The 25,503-nt window shown below is 40.3% G+C and overlaps 2 long non-coding RNA genes across 2 annotated transcripts in view; one reads left to right on the top strand and one right to left on the bottom strand.

Annotated features, from left to right (window-relative positions):
• Positions 1 to 21,126, bottom strand: part of LOC146444794 (uncharacterized) — a 25,368-nt gene extending 4,242 nt beyond the window's left edge. The window contains exon 1 of the long non-coding RNA XR_014852404.1: positions 19,031 to 21,126. This is a non-coding gene — a long non-coding RNA (uncharacterized LOC146444794). The remainder of the gene's footprint in view (positions 1 to 19,030) is intronic.
• Positions 3,785 to 25,503, top strand: LOC146444793 (uncharacterized). Its single transcript, XR_014852402.1, has 3 exons — positions 3,785 to 4,039; positions 22,592 to 22,621; positions 22,816 to 25,503. It is a non-coding gene; the product is annotated as an uncharacterized LOC146444793 (long non-coding RNA).

The following is a 25,503-nucleotide window of genomic DNA, read 5'->3' as shown; positions in this document are numbered from 1 at the left end:
TGAATTCCAGAAGGTGGAAAGTGCAAATAGCATCATGCATAGTGGTTAATTTAGCCTCCGATTTTATAACAATTTTATAATCATAGACACTGAGGAGAGCTGTTTTAACCACTCCTAAGCCAGTAAAGTGTGCAGCTCCATGGCATGGGGCATGTCCTGCCTTGGCTCCTTAATGTGAGCTTTCAACAGCTTTTGCATTCAAATTTGTTTTCTTTACAAGTTTTAAGGTCCTCTGGAGCTGTTCCCTTTTCAGTCAAGGACTCAGGCAGAATGACACTGTTCCTGTTTCTTTATAAGCATCTCAAGACAATAAAAATTTTATTTTAAATTTTAAGTGCTCCTCATACAGACCTATTTTTCTGTACTTTGCTGCATTGGAAGTACTGTAGAGATATGTTAATTGACATTTTTTCTAATGAGAAACAGCCTAACTTTTCTTAAAAGAATTCTGCCAACTGTCTTGTACAATATACTGGCTTTAATTCACGGTCAGCTGAAAAACAGAATGCATTTTTAATGATAATTTATTAGATATATCAGTTTCCACTTTACATTTTTGTACAGTGAGAATATGTATGCTTTTGATGCATTTATTTCACAGACCAGTCACATCACTCTCATATCTTACACACCACTTCAGATCCTCATCTGAGCGATGCTGCTCTCAAGCAATGGTTTCCAATCCACAGAATGTGGGCAAAGAGCCCAACATTACTCATGGTACATCTATTCCTATAGATTTTTATTTCTTTAACATGACATGAGATCAGAGGGGCACGTGTCCTCTGAAAGCAGCACAGAGGCACTTAGTCATACTTTTATATACCTCTCCTGGTTTACATATACTTTCCTATCTACTCTGGAATATTGATCATATTTTCCATGGAAATTTTTAACTGCTCAGATATAGTCTAAAGAAAGACTATACCTTAAAGGGTATTCTGCCCAAAAGGATCACTGTATTTTTATGGGTACCTCCTATCACCTCTTTGATTCATCAAGCATGAAAAAATTTAATATCAGTATGAATAAAAAAAAATTTAAAACATAAAAAATATTAAAAAATATTAAAAAAATATATTGCTTCCGTTTAAAACACTTTGAAAAAAATATGTATGTCTTTATATATATATATATATGTACATGTGTATACATATATTAAGGTTTATGGTCTATATTATCTGATAGATTTTATAAATTTATTTCTTACAGTGATCATGAACGAATACAAACCCTGTGGTGTCATTTGCTTGGTCGTGATTTCTGGAGAAATGATCTTATTTAACTCTTCTTTCAGTCCTTTCTTTTCCTCTTGTCATTACCTGGGGCTACTGGACTATTCTATGTTATATGCTGTTGTAAGCTTCCAAATTCTGAAAAGGGGTCAAACTTCTTGCTTAAATACGTTGGCTCCAGCCGTAGTACTGCCTTTAGAGAACAACAAAAGCCAAACGTATTTTTAGCAGTTTAGTGATAACGTTAGACATTTTATTTATTCTAGCTTTCTATTTGCTCCCTCATATAGCTCCCATATTTATTTAGCAAGGCAAGAGGGATATTTAAGTCCCAAGTTTTACTTCTCTGCCTTCTCCTACTTTTGTCCTGGCAGCTATATCTATGCATCCTTCAGCTGTGGCTTTTTTTTTTTTTTTTTTGAACTGAGAAATAAAGATTTTTCAATCTTGTTTTCTGCTGTCATCTTTGTCTGTGTTACTTTCGTCATGATGACATCGTCAAGTTCTTCCAAGCAGTGTAATCAGTTGTTATTATTCCTTCTGCTTTCACAGAGGCTGGTTTCTGCTATTTGTCAGAACATGCAGATTTTTTTTAACTCTGTTGTGTTTCTCTGGACTCTAATTTTGAGCCGTGTGTATTTTTCTGTCTCAAGTCTCTTTTCTTTTAGCATGCTGGATTATTTGTCATGTACCCATAAAACAGTCCATCATAAAACACCTTTCATTAGCAATGGAGGAGACTGAGAGGAGACTTCATCAATGTTTATAAGTATCTGAAGGGAGGTGTCAGAGGATGGAGCCAGGCTCTGCTCAGTGGTGCCCAGCAATGGGACAAGAGGCAATGGGCAGAGACTGATGCACAGGAAGTCCCCTTGTGAACATGAGGAAGGACTTTATTGTGTAGGTGACCATGCACTGGAACAAACTGCCCAGAGATTGTGGAGTCTCACTCCCTGGAGAATATTCAAGCACTATCTGGACACAATCCTGTGCCACGTGCTCTAGGATGACACTGTGGTCCCTTCCAACCTTATCCATTCTGTGATTCTGTGTCTCCCTTAGGTTAGCATCTCTAATTTGCTGCCTAGCTGTCAGGTAGAAGCTTTCCTTTTCCAGTTATTATTTGCATAACTGGCAAGTGTCCAGACTGGGCAGTGAGACATGTTCAGTGTTCATTTTTATTGAGAGAATTAATTTTTTTAGTTTTACCTCTAGAGCCATAGCCATTTCCAAGTCCCAGGGAGCCTGGCAGAGGCTGGATAAAGTTGGGTCTGCCTTTTGACTACCTCTCTGACCCCATGACACAGCAATATCCAAGTGCCACAGCAGTGCAGGTTGGCTGACTTTAGCAGGACCACCTTATAGGTACAGTTTCCCTAGATACACCAGGAAAAAAGCAAACACAACGTTTCTGGTTGTTGTACTGTTTACAGATTCCTTCCACAGTCCAATTTAGGCTTTTTTTACTGTTTCAGGTATTTGCTAGCAACAGGGTATGTGAAGTCTTTTCTGGAATGGACTCTTCTGAAATGGACTCTGGAATGGACTCCAGAAGAATGGACTTCTGGAATGGACACTTGACCCTTCCTCCTGAACTCCTTTTGACTTTTTCAGCTATGATGAATAAGTCAATGTCTGAAGATGGTGATCCAGGCACAGCCTTTTCTTGCATTGCTGCCAGAGGATGTTTTCAAAAGGAGAACCAAAGACACCATACTTTAGGAGTTTCCTTCTTGTCCTCCTTTTCATTTCTTTATTTATGTTCAAATATTACAGCATAAAAGAATGCCATGTGTCAGACCTTGCATCTTTGCTTGCCAGCATTCAGGCAACAGATTATGATAAATTATGGAGAAATAAGCCTCTTTCTAAGAAAGCTGGAATAAATCTGCCCTGTGCTACTGTGTCCTGATGTGTGTAACCCCTCTGTTACACACCTCTTAAAGGGTTTCAGGAGATTAATGTTCTAAAATATTTCTACCCAGAAATGAAATTGTCATTATATCCTGTTGGCTACAAAGTGTGACTAAATAGTCCTCAGAGCTTTCCCTCAGCTGATGGAAATAAAGTGCTACCAAAAACAGAGAGAGAAAAAAAGTGTTTCTTTGGGTCATGAGCTCACCATCAAAAGGGGAAGGAGACAGGGACTCCAAAAAAAGCGTTGCAGGTTTTGTAATCATCTTCCTGACCCTTCAACTAGAGGCACTTAACATCTGGTGGGATGGGTGGCTATAAAACCAGGAAGAAATTAGTGAAAAAAATTTTAAAAATATTGTCCTACCTTATTTCCAGGAGGACTTTCTGATGTTTTGGAGTGCTCTGTACAACCTCCAGTAGCACTTGAAAGTATGTTAGAGCCAGTAAAGTCTTACAGTTTCAGCTAAAATCCAGATTTTTTAATGAAAACCAGAATTCAGCAATTATTTCTGCCTGAACCTGCTACAGCTTCTGGCATGATGCTCAGGTGGGCAGAAAGAGGCAGCATTTTCTTGAGCTGCCATAACCTAAACCTCTTCAGCTGAGCTGCTTGAGCCCTTAGGCTCCTCCTCTCTTCTCTGTATTCATAGTTCATGAGGTAGTTACATCAGAACTTCAGCCCTACTTCTCCCTGCCCCTCTTTTCCCACAGGACAATAGGATAGAGCCAGAAGTGATGCAGAAATGATGTGAGAGTTTTCCATACATGGGTGAGGGGAAATGGACTAGGAAAAACATCTTCTTCCTGAAGTATTGCAGATAAGAGTCTTTCAACATGTGGCCGTGGGAAAAGTCAAGGCAGTCCAAGAGAATGTGAATTTGTGGGTGGTAAGAAAATATGATACATTCTGCCTAATTTGAGTTACAAGCTTGTGCTCACATTTTAGCACATAGCAAAGCAGTCAGAAGTGCCTACACTGAGTATTTGTTGATGTAGAGAGGCAGATAATGTTGAAAACCTCCAGAAGATCTCCCTCTGTTAGCTGCCTAAAATGGTGTGTCCCTGAAAGCCTGTAAGAACATGTATCTATCTATCTATCTATCTATCTATCTATCTATCTATCTATCTATCTATCTATCATCTATATCTCTGTGTATCCTAAGGACTCTGTAGTGCTTTGCCCTATTTGGCTTCTACAAATATGTGAATATTGTGTGTCTCTAGTGATGCTAATGGGAAGAGCACTGCAGTGGGTACCTGTGCAGGTGCAGGACTGTGCTGTGCTGCCTGTGCTGTGCTGTCTCTCCAGGCTTATGCTGTGTATCCCCCTTGGCACTGGGTAAACTCAGCCTGGTGATGGAAGAACCTGCAAGGCAGCTCCCACTCAGCACCAGCATGTCATTGCCTTTATCTAAAAGTGCATCAACAACTTTTCCTCAGATGTCTCTGTCTGACAGCAGAAATTATGAGTATAGTTGTATTCTTATAAGGAAACTCTAGTTGTGTGACCCAAATGAGTAAATTCTCCGCAGACAGGGTCTGCATGGCATGCTGCATGCAGGTTGGAACCTGCTTGATGCTGCACAGTTCTGGGCTCCAAGTGTCTAAAGGGACATGAGATTATCTATACTGTACTTCCTTTCTTTATAGCCAGCTCTAATAAAAAAACCCCAACTATTTAAAATGAAACTTTACAGCATCTGAGTGACTTTCTTACGAGGATAACAGTGGACTGGCACCTCCTGGTGCAAGAAGGATGCTCCTTAGGAACAAAAAATGACAGGTGCTTAAAACAATGGACTGTGTTTGAAGAATAAAGATTTATCCAAATTTCATCTTCCCTTTCATGGAAAAAAAATTTGTTCTGATTCACATAGAGCACCGCAACACAGAGTCTTTAATCTATTGTAATCATCAATGTTAAAAATGTTTGAACAATGGACTCACTTTTGCTATAAGATTCAGATAAAGTGGATCAGATCCTTATCAGGGAAAAAAACCCAGTGTTTTTTGCCTGTCTCATTTCTGTGCCTCCTTAGTTTCATGACAACATAGCTGTAAGCTGCAGTTGCTCTCCCAATAGCATCCTCTGCTCACAAAGGGCACACAGCAGTTTGCTGTTAATGCTGACTTCCAGAGCATTTATACTTAAATAACAAAATTACTGGGGCAGTTAAGGGAGGAAATTCAGCAGCTTGTTTCCACAGCTGTGATTCAAAACCTCAAAGACATTCATACCCAATGAAAGAAGCTGCCACAGACCAACACTCTGTTCATATCCTGTCTGCTTTCTATCACCTCATTAGTTTTATTGTTTTTTCAGTCAGAGGTCAGCTGTATCCCTCTCCCATTTGTACACCTATGGAGGGAAACACTTGTTGAATTTTTCCAGTGGTGTGAGATTTTTTTTTCTTGTGTTACACAAGCTGTATAACTCTTTTGAAAGTCTCAGTTATATTCTGCTCATTTTATTTCTTGTATTTCCTCTTTGTCAGGACTATTCCTCTGTGGGCAGCTACTGGATATTTTTCTTTATAAATCTGATCCTATGGAATAGGTGGGGATTTTTTCTCTTTTAAAGCATCTGCAACTGGTATTTTGCTGCTCTATATGGCTGAGTTGTGCTGTATTTCAACAAGCTAGGGAAATGGGCCTGAAAAAAATGTGCTCTTATCTGTAGATAGTACTTAGGGATATGTTTGTCTTAAGCACATGACTATTCCCATCAAAGCAGTGTGTGTGTGTATGTGCTTTATTAGGTCCTTGTAGCAATAGTACAATTTCTTTGATATTAGGGCAAATGAGCACTAATGAAAAATTGTGCTGAATTCTTAATATCTACCATCCCCTAAAGGATGGAAATAAGTTTCTCATTTTTGGAAACATATTTCCAAGGAGAAGTTAGGTAAATTATTAATATTTTTGGAAGCTGGAAGTCAGTTTTAAAGTATTGGTGGCAAGTGGGAGTGAAACCTTTAATAGTTCTTCCAGGTTAGTCATGCTGTGAGTAATCTCCACTTTCACAGAGTAAGAAAGATTTCCTTGGAAATTACAGTTTCCCAGAGGATGTTTTCTTTTGGCCTGTTGTAATTAGCTCTGTGGAAACAACATTTTGTGTCTGTTAACTTGGAAAGTTTTATGACAGGGAGCAGTCAACAGCAGACAACTGCTTGCTGCTCCTTGTTTAGTTCTAGTGATAAACTTGTGGGATAAACCCACAAGTAAAGAGAATGCCCTTGGCCATGCGCGATGAGTAAAGGCAGCAGTTGTGACAGAATGTATTTTAATATTTAGGAATGTCAACAGTAGTGGAGAGGATCAATTGTGAGATATCTCTTACCTATCTTGAGGCATGTGAACCCAGTTTTTCATAACCTGCTCTGCATTTTGCCCCATAACATCTCACAATGGGGCTGGCGATTACAAGTAGAGCCTGCTGAGAATGCTGTCATGCCTTCTTGTTTTCAGCTATGAAATGCAGAAAGCAGATGATTTCTCAGCATGCTGTGGGAAAGCAGGCTGGAGGTGCATGGGGCAGGGTTATCCTCCTGACTAAGCCCTGCAGATATTTCAAGGTCAAGTTGTGCAACCACGGGGTGCTGAACAGAAGGTCCGCAGTGCCAGGGGTCAGCCAGGAAAGACCAGTCTGAGCAGAATGCTTTCTGTTCCTGGACTCTGTTCTGGGATGAGGAGGCAAGATAAGATGAGGTACTGCTAGCTGCTGGGTCATGGCAGAGACAAGGCAAGCTTCTGGGTACCAGTGCTCAGGAACACTGGTGAGGAACTACACCTCCAGTGTATGGCTCTATTGAATCATATCTGCATCAATAAGTAGAGCATTTTTGAGTATTTTGAGAAAATATCGATAACTAGTAATTGTGTTATATAAAACCTTACTTTTTTTTTGCATGTAACTAATTTGAACCACTTCTGAACAGCATATGCCTTAAACAGTTTACAATTAGTAGTGAAAACATGCTTGAGACAAACATGCTGCTCTGGGGTATGGGAAGGTATCTCTATGATAAAAGGTCTGTTGAACTTTTGAGTTAAAGAATCAAATAATTTAAAAGGGAAAAAAAGAGAAAAGGCAAAAAAACCACAAGGAGAAAATATTAAATTCAACTTTTGTTCCAAATGTCTATGTTAAAATTTTGAAGCTGTAAACAGAGACAGTAAGAAGAACCTATGAAGACACAGAATGTGTATGACCAGGGCACTGGCATCCCTATTCCTGTCCTCTGTGAAGATCCCAGTGGAAATGGGTATTAATAACAATACACTATATGTTAGTATTTATAAGATACAATTATATTATCTATAATATAATAATAGTAATATAAAATCATTGCTTCATTGAGGGAGGCAATTTCTCATAATTTGAAATTATTTGATGGGGATTGTCTCTTGGTTATATTTCTGAGCGTGGCAAGGGTTCTCTCTTACTGAGTATTTTGATAACTCTCTGTTGTCAAGTGATGTCAGGGCCAGTGTAAAACAAACAAGTGATTTTTTCCTTTGGGAAAGATTTCCATTTCTTTACAGGATTAATATTTTTCCACTTCCTAGTGGTCATATAGTGGAGGTTGTGAGTAGAATGTAAATTTATTCCCCCACATCTCTACCAAGAAACAAAATAAGAAAATATGGAAAAAACCCATCTCAAGTGTGTTGCTTGGTATTTTCATGGTTTTGCTTCTGGCTTGAACTGTATTAATTTTGTTGTTTTCAGTGTTTTTTGTGCCTACAAGGGTCCAAGGCCATAAATAATGAGAAAACATAAGTAGTAGTATCTTTTGGCTCACCAGACAGATGCTTAACGAAGGCTGATTCATGGTTGTGGTATGGAGTAGGTCAGATCTTTCCCAACCAAACATAAACTGCCTATTACTGGAAACCTTAAATTTTAAAAAGCACTTGGATACCTCAGGTGTGGCCCTCTACTGTAGCTGTCTAATGACTGGCATGCAAGAAATACCACCCTTGAAAAAGCTTTTTCTCGTGGGAGTGGGATCTTAAAATTTGGGGTGTATACCATTCATGTAACAATAAGAGGCACCAGTTTTTTGTTCTAATGGTGAGGTTACTCTTATTCCTGCGAGGGTTTCCTTTTCCCAGAGGTATTAGTTCATTGTGTTCCTGGAGCTGGGGAGGTTGGATGTGTGAGTGGCTTCCTTCTGCCACACCTTCTGGCCTTTCCCTCAGTTTGCATCGCAGACACCTCTGGGTCCCTCTCTCTGTACTGAGGTGATGCTGAAGGCATAGTTTCATGATGAAGCAGTGTAGACCAAGGAGGAGCTTGGACACAGATGTTTTTAAGCTGTCTAATACAGTTTGGAGTAGAATATATGAGGCATAAGTGATAATCCATGAGTGCTGGGAGTAGCGTCTCTAACCACTTTCTATAAGGTATGGAGAAGGGAATGGGCTGTTCTCAGCATGACCTTGTTTTACAAATCTCTGGAGGATGGATCGTGGCTATTCCAGAGATATCAAAAAAAGTACATGGTGTTTTTTCCAAGAACTACTAGACCCTGAGGCCAAAGGCTGAATCACATCAGCTTTCTTGTCACGTTCATTTTTACGCTGTAAGAAAGTCATGTGGTCCTATGGCCCAACACTACCACTAGCCACATGACTGGGTGGATTGATTCAGTACCTATCCTACCATCTTACTGTACATCCTTATTGCCACTATTTGCTTTTTGCCTGTCTCTTCAGCTTGGCTTCTAATTCAAGCCCAGCCCTGCCTCAGGCCTTTCTCTGCTGAGGGCCAATGACAAACCCAACCCATTAGACATGGCCTGCACATGCCTTGGTCTGAGCAAGATATTATGTTCATGGCATTGTCTGATATGTCTGACATGCTTGTGTCTGGCAGGGCCATGTCTGACAAACTGATAGACTTCATAATAATTTTTTATTCCTCTAACTTTACAAAAAAGAATGTATTTTCTCTGTAAAATTGCCCAGATCACCTGTCAGTGTAACTCCAAATGAGTTTCAAAAGAAATTATATATTATATTTCTGGCATTGTTTACCCAATTTGTACATAAAAATAAGCAATATAATTATTTAGGAGTACTGGAAAATGTTATGGATAACTAGACAAAATTTAGCTCCTAGCCACTTTGTGGCAGAGGGAATAACTTAAATAATGGGACTAAATTGCCTTGCTGGCTTCTTATAGGAAAAAGCTTTTCCTGGGTTCACTAACAACATTTCACTTGCCAACATTAATCTGTAGCAGAATTCCTCACGGTGAGGAATTCCCTGTGATATTTCAGACATGCTACACCACCCAGTAGAGAAACGCACAGAGATGCCTTAGTTCACAGTTCTGGGCCTTTCTCCCTATCTAGTGTCAGGTTCACTGGGCCAGCACCATGTTGCAGCTAAGATGAAAAGTGTTTGTGAAAGTCCTTATTAGCTCATGTGCAAAACTGTGTCAGTGCTGCTGTGCTGCTCTGGGTATGGAAGATTATTATGTCCTAGTAGTGTTCCATGGGTATTTCTACTCTTTCAGTGCTAGTTTCAGCATCAGCATGCTGTCTTGTGCAATATGAGGACACCTACTGAGACAAGAGATGCTCCAAAGAAAGTACAAATATCACAGGTCTGTCTAGAGGAGTTGGGCAGCAAGACAGCAGAGGTGACTCCCCACTGCTATGTGCCTGGGTAATACCATAGCCTGATCCATTTAAGGGAAAAGAGCATCTAGATTGAGATATAACAGCAAGCTAATTATTGCAAACCATTCCTATGTTGAGATGTAGTCCCTGGTAAAGTGAGTGATTTAATTTTGCAATGTTCCATTTTTCTGTGCCTAACATATACAACAATTGGCACCCTTTTCTCAACAGCTCTGTGTTAGAAAACACCATCCATGTCTGTTTCCTCCCTAGTCTCCTTGTGTTCTGCCTGATTCCTGCAGAGTTTTCATCCAGCAGGCGTTTCTTGATGGCCAGACACAGAGACTCCAAAAATCAGTTAATATTTGGGTCAGATTCTGATCTTTAGTCTGCTGATGTGAACTTGGAATAACTCTCTGGGTTTCAGTGATAGATCCAGCCTTGCACTTTCAGTGACAGAAAGTTTCTTGGGCTGGATTTCTGGCTGAGACAAATGGGTGTGCCTTTCTTGGACATGAGGGGCTACAGAGTTTGATGTAAATGAAGTTATGAATTTACTGAAATTATGCTGCTTTTACATTAGTGTGTCTAAAACCAATGAGGTTATATGTTTGGTTTTTGTTAATTTGATTTGAAAGTCTGAGCTCTGGAGTAGATTTCCATTGTGGTTACAGCCACTGAGCAGCTTTTAATTCACTGTCTGTAATGTGACTGCCTGAGTAGCCAAGAAAACATGAAGCTCCAGATGGGATGAAAGATTCCCTTGGGAAAACAGGAAAGGAACCTGCTCTGAGATCTGTACTTCTTCAGGCAATGTCAGATATTCCTGAGCTACAGGCATTTGTACTGCTGTCCCAGACTGCAGTGAAAGAGAGTGGGATTTTTATTTCTTTTCTCCTGGCATTCCCTGTTCTTATGAACAAGCAGTGGTTTCCAGTGTACATGTACATTTTTGCATAACAAAAAAAAAAAAAAGTCCCTGTCTGTATTTCCATTGGTGAAGGTATTTCTGTTATTTATAGAAAAGGGAAAGTGTTTTACATCCTTCTCTATGTGTAAGACCTATTAGCCCAAGGAAAAAGAGCTGTGCATTTGGAAGGCTTTTTTTTTTTTCCTGACTCTGACATTAGGCATGTCAATCAGAGCTTGATTTTCAAACAGATAATTTGTACTTCTTGTGGTTACTAAGATCAACAGGTACAAGTAGTTCAGTGATCCTTGCTATCCATCAAGGACAAAGATGCAGTGGACTGTGATGGAGGGGTGGGAATAAGGGGTGATAGTTCCTTAGGGCAGCAGTACCACTGAGTAAAGTACACAGGGAATCATATCACTAGTGAGACAGGAGATGTTTGAAAGGGTTGATCTGCAGGTCTGAGTGAGGTCAGAGGTTAGCATAAATCTCTCCTGGGTTTGGCAGATAACATGTGGCAGAGCAGACAGACATTGTCACCTTTGATTCAGTATAAGTTGTGATGCTGTGAAAATACCTCCAGGAGCAGCTGATCAGCCTCTTTGTCACCTCTGGGGTGAGTGCTAGTAGATAGAATAAAACAAGTGTGATGATTTGGACCTCGAATATTTTTTGAACTTTAACTGAAATTCTTTGTATACAGCTGCTCTTAGAGGCATTTTTCAATTATGACAAGAAACCTGTTAACACGGTTGGATGCAGGTGCTCCTTTCAGCAGAGCTGATCTGCAAGATGGTTGCTCTTTTTCCATGTGGGACTTCATAGCAGAATGAAAGAGCTGCCTGCTCCCTCCCATGAAAATCCTTAACTGGTGACTTGTATGTATCTCTTGAGAATCGCTGCTTTTTATGTGATTTTTCCCCTGACTTTTCATTGAGAGTGTAGCAACACCTGTGCTCGTTTAACTACTTTCATCCATTTTTGTTACTTTATGTACATAGACCATATTCAATCCAGTGAGGAGGCATGGCTCAGTGATCACTGATCATTGCTTTTCTCCCAGCACCCTAGTTATTAATATTCTCTTAATTCACAGTAATAATGCTTAAAATTTTGCAAATGTAGCTTTTGTGTGTGTGTGTGTGTATCTTATATCAGAACAGAAACCACCCCAGGTCTCACTAACTGTTGAGATCTTTAGTGACCTTTTTCTCAACAGCTTAAGTCTTGTAGCATTTATGAGCACAATATTTTAAGTCATGTGGTTGATCATATACCTCAGAAATAATTGATTTCACTGATGGCTCTTGTCCTCCTTGATACAAGAATCCATTTTATTTAGTAATTTTTCAATGAGACTTAGTAGAAAGAAATCAGACTATTACTTTTTTTTTTTTTTCAGGGGAGGTATTTTTGCTTTGTTATAACTTTCAACGACTCAATATAAAGGTAGATTTTTACAGTCATGCATTCAGCAGTGGTTTCTGTGGAGCATTAGAAAATTTTGTAACAGTGGAAAGGCAGTTGCTACCTCCCTAAGAGAAATGAAGAGAAAACAAGGAAAGAAAGAAAATTTTGCAGTACATTTGCTCTTCAATTGCTGTTAAAGTGGGTATCAACTTGTCAGCTTCAGGGAGAGATATATGCTGAGTTTTCATCTGCTTTACTGCAGCAGTGACTTCTTCCAGGCTTTTATGATTTATTTCTTGAAACTGTTTTTTTGGAAAAAGAATTTTAGGAATTCCCTCAGTTAGAAAAAAAATCCATTGACAGAAGTAAAAATATTTTGAGAAATTGTCTTTTCAGGAGCAAAGGGAGGAGCAGCTCAGTGCAAGGCAAAATCTTTTGCTTTTATGAAAAATGCTTGTTTTTCACAGTCCAAACCCACCAATTTGTTTTTGAAAGCTGCGTGGGAAAGATGCATTTTTGTGTCTTTTATACACTGCATGAAATTTTCTTCAGGGGTCATAGTCATTATGGCTGGAGTGAACTCACTCAATTGACCTCTATGAATTAAAAAAAAAAAAAATTTGTTGTGTTTCTGAGCAGTCCAGCAGCACTCTGCTCTGCAGCTACATCATGCTGAAGTCAGGGGTCCAATTGGCAGAGTTCAGTTGCAGGGACTGATATTTCCATCTCATCATCACCACATTAATTTTTTTCACTCTGAGTAGCAGTGCATAAAAGCCAAGCTAAAGTAATGAGGATCAGGGGATTAAAAGGAAAACTAAGGTTAAGAATGGAGAAATAATTTTAAAATGCTTTAGATTGATTAATCCTGGTTTCCTACAACTCATCCTCAACTGATCATTTAAATAGACCTCAAGGACTTATCAACCCCTTTTCAAGTTATTCTGGTTTCTGTCCAGTTTCCAACTGAGAGGACAAGGAAAGAATATCTTCCCTGTCTCAAAGAGGCAGCATACCAGTAATTTTTTTCTTCCTTATCTTTCTATGCAAGATACATTCTGTATATGCTGAAAGTTTAATTACTGAATGGGAACTTTGCTTGGCTTTTGGACCATAGAATCACAGAGTAGTTGGAAGGGACCTTTAAAAGTCATCTAGTCCAACCCCCTCAAATAAGCACAGCCATCTTCAACTACATGAGGTTGCTCAGATTTGAATCTAACCTGGCCTCAAACATTTCCTGTGCCTGGCACAACTGACTTTTTAGTTACTTTAAAGGGCTGATGATACTTGTTCATATCAATCACTAAACCTGGGTGGTGCTGCTACTGTGCTTCAGCCTGGAATGAATGAGGGATAAGGGAAACTGATGGTTGTAATCAAAAAGAAATTTCTTTAGGTTAGCCTGTTACTGAAGCTCATTGACTCATAAATAATTCTTGAGCCTAAAAGCTTGCAAGGCATGCTGATACCACACATTAATTTTTTTTTCTTATGATACTGAAAAAAGTAGATATACAGAAATATATGAAGATACATGAAGATATGAATCTCTTACAATGATACAAATGTCTTATAAAGATACAAATCTGATTACTTTTAAAGCATGAGCAGGAGCTAATATTTTGGATCACCAGATGCAAAGTTATTTTTGCAATCTCTCTCTGATGAGTGAAAATAACACAGCTGGTGTTGATACCAATCTACCTGCTGAGGCACAAAGTAAGCAATAGTCAATTGCTCTAAGGATTAAAGTTGGCCAAAGAACCACTGCTCAAGGTAAAATGTATAGTCATCATCACAGCAAAAGCTCCATGGTTCCATAATCTTTACTAAAGAAGGCAAGAGAATTATAAACCATGTCTCCCAGGTGAAACATAGCCACATATGGAAAAAACCCAGTGAACTCGAGATGAAGAGAGTCTGCTAGCAGACATTCAGTCAGAGAATGTATCAACGAGCAGACATCTGCAATGATCAGTGAAGTGGCAGAAAAACCCTCCTATCAATCAAGCCGAGAAGAGGTACCTTAGAGAGATATCCAGAGGTTGGACTTTTTTTTAATCTTTATTTTTATAAATACTTTAGAAATATCTACTTAAGAAGCCAGGCCAATCAAGTATTAGTGAACTGAGATTTCACTGGAAAATGAAATGGAATCAGTGCCTCAGAGTGCTTGCCAAGTGAAGAATGGAAATTGTGGATTATAGGTCTGACAAGGAGCAGAGGCACTGGAGGAGAGCAGAGGGTTGTGTCTGGAAGCTTTGCACAATGACATCTGACATCTGTGGCTTAAACTGGAGTAGGATGTGCCAACTGCTCCTGGAAGCTGGGAACAAGAAATAATGAGACACCTCATGTCTGGCATGCTCTAATGCTGCTGGAGATGAGGTTTGCACATGAACTCTTAGGAGGGGTGACCAGGCTGCTGGAACAGTTCTTAGTAGCTTGGTTCGTTTGTGGAGGGAATGCAGACATGTGCATTCATGATGGGCTGGGAACAAGTGCCCTGGCTCTGAGGAGAGGGACATCAAGGCATATCAGGTAAAGATTAGAAAAAATATGGGTGGAAATTTGACTCTGACATCTGCAATGTCCCTGCATTGTGACCATAACTCCTGGAAAGACAGTGGCAACATGACAGCCACACTATATATATAATTATTTATCCTGGGTCTCCCTAGGCCCTGTCTGGTGAGCCTAAGATTTAAAGAGCATGTGTTGGACTTCTGTTCATGGTATCTGAAACAGTGCAGGGGCTGTGTTGCAGCCTGAAAAATTGTGTTTTCATAACCTGAAAATTAGATTGTGTGTTGAAAGTTCTGGGGAGGGGGAGATGGGAATTGTGTGGGGTATGTTTCAGAGTACAAAACCTGAGAACATTGAAGCACAGGCACAAAATCCGCTGTAATGCAGTCTGCCTTGACTTTCAGAGTGGTCACTAGAGTAAAGCATACCCAGAGCCATACTCAGAGGTTGTCTGGGAGAGAGCTAGGTGGAGCACACCAAGACTGAACCATGGAGCAAGCTAAAATGACAGCAGAGTGGACTGACTGTGTGGAGTGGCTGAGCTGGCTTCCCAGCTTCTTCTCTTTCGCAGGGCAGGTATCTCAGTGCCTCCTGCTGGCTTCCCTGTCTGAGCAGCCTCTAATTCCCACAGACAGCATGTGGGGAAGGTACAGCAGAGACAGCGAGGCCTTCAGGAACTGCAATGCTGATGTTGAATTCCCATGTTGTTGCATGGCTTTGAAAATTGCAATATGAAACATCATCAAGAAGAGTTACACTGAGTAGAAGTCTGGAGTGAAATGAAAGTTCAGAGTAAGGAAATGTGTTACCTAGTGGATAAGATGTCAGTGAGAAGAAGCAGAATGAGGCAGAACTAAAGGGGAAGTAAAGGGCTTTAAGAAGCCTGCATGGTATTTGGGCTATCTTTACAGGTATATCTGTCTGTCTTTACTGCTTTATTGTTGGAAGGGATGAACAAAGAGATTTGCTACATTTGAATCTAACTAAAAAAAAAATAATTCTGTTTTCATTATCTGGTTAAGAGTGTGGAAATTGCCCTGGGCTTTATCAAGTGTACCTTCAAATTTATTTTTTTTTTCCTTGAATTCCAGGAATTCCATAATGGGGTTTCCCATTTTCAAGATCCCCTCAGAGAAAATTACTCATGTACAGTGGTACATCTGGCTGCTGCCTGCCCAGGGACTGCCTGTGCAGGAGTGAAGACATCTGCCAGGGAAAAGCAAGCAAGACATGTCTGACAGGTCTTGTTGAAGTGGGACTGTTTCCATCAGATTGTGATAAACAAGCAGACTCCGCTAAAAAAATGTTCTTTTGGAAACCTCCCAAGGGCAAACACCCATTAGTGACACCACATCAAAAGCATCCAGACCCCACTCAATCATCAGCAATAAGTTCAGTTTGCTGAAGCACAGAAAACATGAAGTTGTTAAAGGATATTTACGAGATGTAGTCTATGGAAAATGCTTTGCAAAGCAAGAGTGTGTGATTGTTAAAGGCTCCAGTTCTCATAAGATGTTTTCTTTTGCCACAACATGTCGATGGATGCATGTTTTCATCTATAAATCCTCTCTTTTACCTGAAGAATATAGCTGCTTGCTGCTGATTAAATCAGTCAGGGCTTTCATGGGAATTCACTGATACAGGCTCTGAGGTCAATTGAGCATTGCTCATGATCAAACTTTAGAGCATCTCTTTGATAAAGTGGAGTTTTGCAGTGCCATATTTTGGATATTGAGCAAGCTAGAGAAATGCCTGTACTTCCTTGAGAGAGAAATATTTCTTGTTGCAGTACTGGTGGCAGGTATAGAAAAATAAAAAAAGAGGTAACCACCAGCATAACAGCAATGTCTAGATAGATTGTGGAATCTTAGGATCATTTAGGTTGGAAAAGACCTCTAAGATTATAGTCAGTTCCAACCATTAAACCAGCACTGTTACACATTTACCACTAAACCATGTCTCCAAGTACCTCATCCACACTATGGTGGATTTTAAACTCAACCAGTCCTCTGAGCAGCCTGTTCCAATGTCTGACCACCCTTTAGTAAAGAAATTCTTCGATCTAAAACCTCTCCAACACAACTTGAAGCCATTTCCTCTGATTCTGTCACTTGTTACTTGGGAAAAGAGACTGAATCCATCTCGCTACAACCTCCTTTCAGGCAGGTTTCTATCACATCGTTAGCCCTTGTGTCTTTGCTGCCACAAGGATCTCCATTCCCTACCTTCTCAGACTGAAGGACCCGGCTGGACATCATCCAAGAGGTATTGGTGTGTTGCCTACAGGCTTATCTCTAGCAAGCCTTGTTTTATCCCTTTTGTCCCTTCAAATCTAGTTTAAAACTCTTTCAATGAGCTCCTTATTCCTTTCTCACTGCCAGAATGACTTTCCTCTCTTCTGGATTCTCCTGACAACATCAGCTCTTAACTTTTATCATCCATTTGCATTTGAGTTAAATTTAAAGTCACCTATACTAGTTAAATAACACGTCTCACAGCCTCCATCCAGTCTTTATTTCTGAATAATCCGGGGGTTGTGGAGAGCTAGAACCTGCAAGAAATACCTTAGAGAAGAAATCTGTAAATCTGCAAGAAGTCAGAAAATTCCCATAATCAGAGCCTAATAGTAAATAGGTCCGAAGACCTCAAATCTTGCAGCAACTACAATATTAAAAAGACATTGCAAGAATGAAAGGTATACAGGTGTACTTCAGAATTTTCTAATAATCACAGTCCTTACCAAAAAAAGAAAGGAAAATTTTAGAAGCTTATACTGAGCCTTGCAAAGCAAAAGGGAAACATATAATGCTACAAGCAGTTAAGGTCATAGTATCATAATCTGAGAACACAACCACTGCTGGCAGTTAAGCTGTAAGAGGGTGCCAGCACGAGTCCTGACTCCTCTGTGATGAATGATTTGGAGCTGTCTCACTGCCGTGAGTCATGGTGCTAGGAGCTGCACAAGCATGGCTGACCCAGCATGTGGTTGGTGAGCAGGTCCTGGAGGGAGGGAGGGAGCTGAGCACTCAGTCCTGCACGCGAGCAGGCAGCGCAGGTGGTGCAGAGGGAGCAGGAACCGCCCAAATTCTGCCTGGGGTGAGCCCTTGCAGGTGTCATTGAGAGATAGCTGCTACCCCAAAGCACTGGTAGTGTGTGCCTGGATCTGTCCCTGCAAAATGCTTCATCTGTCTTTTCATCGCACGCTAGTGAACTTCACACATGCAAAATTCAGGTCCTAAAGAATTCTGTTGGCCAAAGGTCGCACGGTCGTATTATTGCGATTCTTATAAAGGAAGAAGCATCTATCTCATTCTCTGTTTTTTTCCAGAGATGGACTGGCCTATCAAACAAGATATAATGCAAAGGCTGTGGGGGTACTATAGTATTTATTACAAATAGTTTTTCAGTGTGATATTCTGTGTGATACCCTATTTTTTTGTTCTGGGAGTGGCCAGAGTTCATTTTCTTCATGGTTTTAAGAAAAAAGTGTTAGCCATAGTGAAATTACTAAATGTGAGGTCATTTGGCTTCATACATGGTATGAAGATGTCTGTAAATTATGAGTCCCTTGCTAGAGATTTACACATATCTCTTATTAATTATGTGTTGTGTAGGAGATGCAGTAGTGTTTCCCCTCCCTTCGCACTTAGTGAGCATCACTGCATTATCTTGGTTTTTCTTCTTCATCTCTGCCCCATCCCAATCCTCCATGCTATCTTGGGAATTTTCTATCTCTTTCCATGTCTGTCCCTCCTTCAGCTCCTGCTAGAAACTGACCATTATGTCCATTGCCATTTTCCCATTGTTTATCCCAGCCTCACCAGGAAATATTAACAGTGCCAAATCTGGTTTCTTATTTCACTAGGGTATGCTTCACACTGAGATGCATGCACACATATGTGCTCTGTGTGATAGAGGTGCATTCTCTGCCTCTGGTTTCAGTGGTGGAAGTGGGCTCCCTCAGCTTTAGGACAGTGGCACAGCAAGCCCAGTTTTTACACACTTCTTAGGACATGAAGGAGAACAATGCTGTTAGCTAACATTGGTCTCAATCCAGAAGAAATGAAATTATATGCTGAAATAAGGTAACAAGAACTTCTTACTGTTCAGCCTGCACATAGTTACATTGCTCCACATGTTTTTGTTTAGCACCAGTGTGTCACTGGAAACACAGAGAAAGCTACACGACCTTGCTTTTGAAAGAAGTGGTGCGTGGCAAGAATAAACTGAGAAATTACAACAAATGCAATAGAACAACCCTTTATGCTGCTCAAACACAGTTTGTGTCTGCCCCTCTCTTCATCTGTATCTTTGGTGCTTCAGCAATTGTCCTATAGTAAGAAACTTCATTAGGAAAAATGTGACTGCTCACAAACAGTTTGGTCTTACTCACCAAGCAGGAACAGCTTGTGAATCATTTTCAGCTTCTGCCTGCTGAATTTCCAGATGTCTTGAGCTGGTGTTCAACATTTCTTCCTAGGATTCCACCTTCTTCTGGGTTTCCCAGGCATAAACAAATGTATAATTTTTAATTCAAGAAAGTTTTGACTGACCAATGCCAATCCCCCAAATTCCCTGTTAGTTCTTGGTGTAAAGTGATGAAATCCACCTTATTTCTTTCCTGTAAAATTTTGGATTTATGGTCATTTTCTTGTAATACTACCTTTTAAGACATCCTTTATTGTGTGTCCTGTTTCTTGTAGTCAAGCATTTGTGCATATTTGTGTTGCAAAAGACTTCATTTAGTGATCTAGTGACAAGAGTCAGCAGTGCTATGTTGGCTTTTTTAGAGTTTTCTTACTACATTGCTTGATCTGAAACTTTTTTTCACTTTGTGCACAACGCCTTCAACCAAAAAACAACATAGACAGACTAGATGTTTTATCTGATGTGGCTTTGAGTCTTCTATGCATATTGTTGTAGTTAGCCATTTTTCAGTATTGAATGACCTTCCTCAGTAATCATACAGGGATAATTTTACTGAAAGCCAGGTTAATCTGAGTTGGGAGGGAAAGGTTAAAACAAGAAGGTTTCGTGAGGGGGGAATAATTTCACTCAAACTGACCTTTCAGCTGGGAATGCTAAGAATACCAGTTTGGGACAACTCCTTTTATTATGCCTACTGTTCATCCTCTGCCTGTTTTGAATAGTACACATGTGTGGGGATAATACCCTCTCAGACATACTTGAGCTGTCTGCTGGAAGAGAGATAATAAAAGCACAGCCTTGTGATAAACTGTGCATGCATGAAGCCTTTTAATATATTGGGGCAGGCAACAGGGTCCCCTTTTTGCTAGGATGAGCTAAGCCTAACAGAGCCTGTCCCCCTGCTGTCTGGTATTACTGAGGTAGTGGAATAAATCTACTCTTTGCATTTCAGCTGCAGATTGGTGGTTGCCCTGGCTACCTGTACATGTTAGTTCACGCAAACTGTCATCCAAAGATTCATATTCACAGAATTTATTTTGTCGATGCAGACCTCTGAAAAACTTCTATTTAATCCATCCCTTCCCCTTTACTTTTACTCCAAGCACTTATTAAAAAATACAGTAAACTGTCTAGATATTATCTTTAAACCTTTTCATCAATTTGTCGAAGTTTCCCTCTTCTGTTTCATCTCTCTCCTCATGCGGTGAACTGAACGCTGTGAATTTCTCTGCCTGCCGCTGCTGACTGGGGGTGAAATATCTTCTTGGATCTGTAGTTTGTCTGTCTGGGTTTCATTTAATGTTCATGTTGCTGTTTGAGTTCCTTCCAGGCATCCACTGTGTTTTCCTGGGCCATCAGGGTTCATGAAGTTGGAGTGAATGGCCTCTGAAGTAGCCATCTGAAATGCATGGGGCCATCTGGCACTCTGTGTCTTCTACTTCTGGAATCCCTTAAAATTTTGTCAAAAACCATAACTAGTTTCAAAGCAAAGCTGTCCTTAGGACATGAAACTGCATGCAGGAATGTGGTAACACAATGTCCTGCTGTTCGCTCATGGTAACTGGAGAGAGCTGTTGGGATCATTGATTTCACTGTGTTCCTCACAGAAAATAAGGAGTGAGATGGATTCAGGGTTCAAAATGCCCTGGGGTATCTCAGTGGACACAGCTCACCTTGGGAATTAAAGACAAGGTAAACCTCCTGGTTAGTTTCATTTTTGCATCTTGAAACCAAGGTCTCAAAGTCTCAGGATGTGGCCTTCGTATCTGTAAGTGATTTACTGGTAAATCACTGTGACAGCCTGGTTTGTCACAATGATGGAAATAGTAGCCCATGATAAATCTTGACAGTGAGTTTGAACTTTGAATCTACCTTAATGGAAACAGGACATGTTCAGTAATGGGAACACCATCAATCCTAGGCAGCCTCTCCAGCCCTTCTGTGTCTGGCCTTGTTTCCATTCTGTATGCAAGAGAACAGGATTGTGGAGGCGCATAGCTCCCTATCCCTCTTGCTTCTTTCTTCTCTTTAGCTTAATAATAAAAAGAGAATAAAATTACTACAATCCAAAGCAGTGCTTTCTGAGAACATGGAAAATAATGAACTTAAAAGTGTGTCTTTTTTAAAAAAAAATTAAATGTGAGGGAAGAGATTATGAAAATAATTCTTATTTGCAAATGTAGGGGTAGCAATATGAATGGCGTGGTTGAGAGCCAGGAGAAAAACAAAACAAAAACCAAACTCTAATGTTAATTATTTGTCACTTCCATAGCAGAGGACTAAGGAGAAGCAGTTGTGAGGAGCAATTCAGCACCTTGTGGAATTTGGTTTGCCTTAGTGAGCACCAGGCCACTCCAGTCCACCATGTTGTCTTGACATATTGCACAACTGTATATAGATTTTGTGTGGAGTACTTTATATTTCTGAGGAAAGGGAATCAGGCATCCTTCCATGCTAATGCCCCTAATTCACGCAGATATGTCTAATGATACCATCCTATGAGATATATAAATGTATCATGACCCTTGAGATAATAAATTCACTGACTTGACCCAGCTGTATCTGCTCTGACCTGCTCAGCACAATATTGACCCAAAAGAGCTTTTTTTGCATGTTGGTTCCACTCTGGGGAGAGTTTCACTATGGTTCAGTTGAGGACAGGTGGCTTTTGCGCCTGGTGGCCTCTGACAGATGTGGCAGTGCTGAGTGGCAGACAACCCAAGAAGACCCGTAAGCACATCCTAATCCAGCCTGATCCCTAGGCAAGCTGCAATCCCACAACAAGTCATAGCAAGTCATTGTCATCCGTACTCTATATTGGTGTTAGTAGAAGGACATTCCCTGAGCTTCTTGCAAGGTCCTGCACAAGATGAGTCAGATAGCTTGCAGGAACAGATGCCCCAGAAAAATCTGTCAGGTGTTTTGTAAACAGGAAAAAAAATGATACTAACTTTTTTTTTACAATAGCATTTAAAAAAAATATGTAGAAAAATTTATTGCAATGGGTAGAAAACTGTGATAAGAATCGTGTCAGAAATATGGAAGAGAAATGAGCATTCTCACTTGTGAGAAATCTGTGATTTGCATTATGCTTTGCATAACATATGATTTCTATGAGGATAGCTCAAAAGGTCTCTCAATGCAGCAACACTTTTAAGCTCTGGAATATTTTCACTGATTCTAGACATGCTGGGTCAAACAGAGGCTTTTTGTCTTGCCCTGGATTTCATATTGATACAGGTGTTTGCTCCCATTCCAGAATCAGACAGATTCACATTGGTTTAGGCAAAATAAGTTATTGTGTCCAAATGCAGAACTCCCAAAGGACATGGAAGCAGGAGCTGCCTGGTTCTGCAGTTTCGGAGTTACTAAAATTGTAGAGCTTTTTTTTTTAAACAAAGAAAATTAAAAATGTCTGTTTAAGGAAGAAAGAAAATTGCAGAAGACTTTATTTTTTCCTTAAAAACAAAAGCAACATTTATCTAACCTAGAATTCTTCTCTCACTTCTTTCTGTGCATTTTGTAGGTCTACTTTCAGAAGACATGAAAAATCTGAGTAAGTTGGCTGCTTCTCAGCTCACTATGGATATTCATCATCTGCACCAATTTTGTAACTTATCTTTTTTTCTTAAGAACATCTCTTGATTTGAGTAGTAGAGGAAGTGCTGGTTTTGCTCTAAGCTGAAGTGATGAAGATCATCACCGCCTGTTTCTAATAATTGTGCCCTATTTTTCTTTCTCTGTCTGCAGGTTCATCCTCCAAGTAGCATGCAAACAGAAATAGGAGCACAAAACTTAAAAACTGGATTTCTTGGAACTTTGAGCTAACAAACTCAAGGTTTTTCATTTTTTTTTCCTCCCCTAGAGAATTTCTCAGCTTAGGGACCTGAAATGACAAAGAAAATCACTTGAGTTTTGATATATCAAAAATACTGAATCAGAAGTATATGTAAAGTACATTATTGTGATTCATGGTGACCATATTTATGATAGTTATTTTTATTATTATTATTTAATTATGATTATCCACAGCTATTTTTAAATTCTCCATTATCCTAGTAATAAGGATTATACTGGCTTCCTTAAGCAAAATAATTATTTGGACTCAAGCCAATAGCCTCCCTCCTTTTGCAGTTCCTGCCTGAATGTGTTACAAGTGTTTTGAGCCCTGAGTTTGGTTGCTAGGTAGCTGGATCTGTGTGCTTTAGAGGTAGCCTGAGGGGACAAGGTGCAGTGATGGAGCAGCCCTGTGGAAGTGATGCCAGACCAGAAGTGTGGGTTGCTCTGAGTGCTGTCATTCCCATGTTCATCTGTCATGAAACAGAGTTACTGGGTTTGGTCACTCGCCTTTGCTCTTCTTAGAAGAATCTGGTTAGGATGCGTTGCTTGACCAAGCCACTGGGCTCCAGCCAGCAGAAGAAATCTGGCAAAAAGCAATAAGCAGAGGGTGAAGAAAACTTCCCTGAAGACCTCACAATCTTTGTACAAGACTTGAGAAGAGATTGGTCTAGAGGGAAATACACAAGAAATGAGCCATGGTGGACAGAAGTTTATGTGGACAGCCATGCTGTTCCCTCCTTGCTGTGCCCTATGCAGGAGTGTGTCTCACCCACCCTGCACACCTCATCCCAGGTCAGTGCCACAGCACCTTTGGAGTAAGACTTGTGTGTGTTGCAGAGTGACTATTTCAGCATTGCTACTCAAGAGCTGCACTTCTGGGAACCACCTAACATGTTTCTCTTTGTGTTTTACTCACAGTCACTAACTGGAAGAGCTTCCAGTCCTGTAAGGCGGTATGGGATGCAGAAGGTTGCTGCAGATGCTCTGAGCAGCTCTTGCCAGTGCATGGGTGAGCTTGCCAACAGCATCAAGCTTGAACCTCCTTCCCAGCCCAGCAGAAGCTTCTGGCAGTGAGCCCTGCCCAGCCATCTGTGGGGTGGGGATGGGAGTTGAGGGGTGTCTCTCAGAGCACATCTGCACAGAGCTACCAGCTGTGGCAGCCTGGAGGAGAATGTCACTCAGCACATTGGAGAAGTGCCCTTGCCTCATGATTATGCCTAGTCTTGGGGGCATAACACTGTCGACAAAGTAGGTGGTGCAAGGCCTGCATCCCAGCTGCTGCTAGTGTTCACCTTCCCTCCCTGTGTTCCTAGTGCAGCCTTTTAGAGCGTTATAACACTATTTTTAAGGCTTGGTTCAGTCAGGAATTGCCCTGGTGTTTCCCTGCTCCTCAGTCCCCTCACTAGCTTGGCTGTACTTTCAGCCTGTAACTTTTGTCCTCAGCCCTCCAAATTCTTCCCCTAGGTCTCTTCTACTGCCCCTTACTCATGGAAGAACAAAACATTTATTCCTTAAATGCAATCAGATAAAGTTCTCCTAATAAACCAAGGTAAATACATTCTTTCCCACATAATCTTTTTGTCCTGTGCTTCACTTACATTTCCCTCTTTTGACTAAATTGTGGTAATTCAAAGAGATGGCAGCCTCCCAGAGAGGAGCAGATGCAGCCATTGGGCATTTTGTAGTCGATAAATGGTGGCAAAAAGCAGAGATGTGGTGACCTTGGGAGGACTGCATCTAATTGCACAGCATGGAGCCTAATAAGGCAGGACCTAAAAAGTTCTGTCATCACTAAAGTCTCTGCCTCTGTGACATGTCTTGACTGCAAACCAGATAATCTCTCTGCTGACACCAGAGAACTGTTTTTAATTCTTTCTCTCAGTATCCTGGGACATTTTTGATGCTATTGTAATACAAGACTTAAGTTAAATCTCACACTATGTTTTCATAACATGTTAGACCCAGGCTGTTTTCTGTATTTCTTTACCATCTTAGGTGTAAGGAAACTTAGTTTGTTAAGAAACTGCTACTCTTATTTCTGAATATTTATTCCCACTATCAGTTCTAGGACAAAATACTGTAAATCCTATGATTTCATGTATGGAACAAAAGGTCTGGATGCAATAAAGGTCTCTGGCGAGAGATTGTTATACTACCTAAGAAAGGAAGAGTACACTTTAGTGAGAAGGAATGTCATAATTACTTAGCTCTCAGGTCTAGTTTATTTAAGAACAAGATGGGGTGTTAATGGACTGTTTATGTGGTCATAACTTTCCTGAGGCAACATTTAAGTGCAGTAAATAACAGAGGCAATTACAGAGGTAATTCATACACCATTTTAAAATAGCTAGTAACATTTCTGTGAAATAACCAATTATTCATTTTTTAATGCAATGAAAATTGTAAAATGTCATGCAGAATTCAAATTAATACATTTTCCTTGGGAATAAAATTGCAAGATTTACCATGTGTTCCACATTCAGTCAAGCTTTCTCAGTTTGCAGCTCTCTCTGGATCAGCAGGCTCTTTCCTTTCCTGCTTCCATCAATGTATTTTCTGGACACACTCCGTGTTTCTTAACGCCTGTGAGTCTCTGCA

Source organism: Lichenostomus cassidix, chromosome 1, assembly GCF_008360975.1.
Source record: "Lichenostomus cassidix isolate B80296 chromosome 1, HeHo_3.0, whole genome shotgun sequence".
Classification (NCBI taxonomy): Eukaryota; Metazoa; Chordata; class Aves; order Passeriformes; family Meliphagidae; genus Lichenostomus; species Lichenostomus cassidix.
Note: the sequence above shows the minus strand (reverse complement) of the source record. Positions and strands in the feature narration are given on the sequence as shown.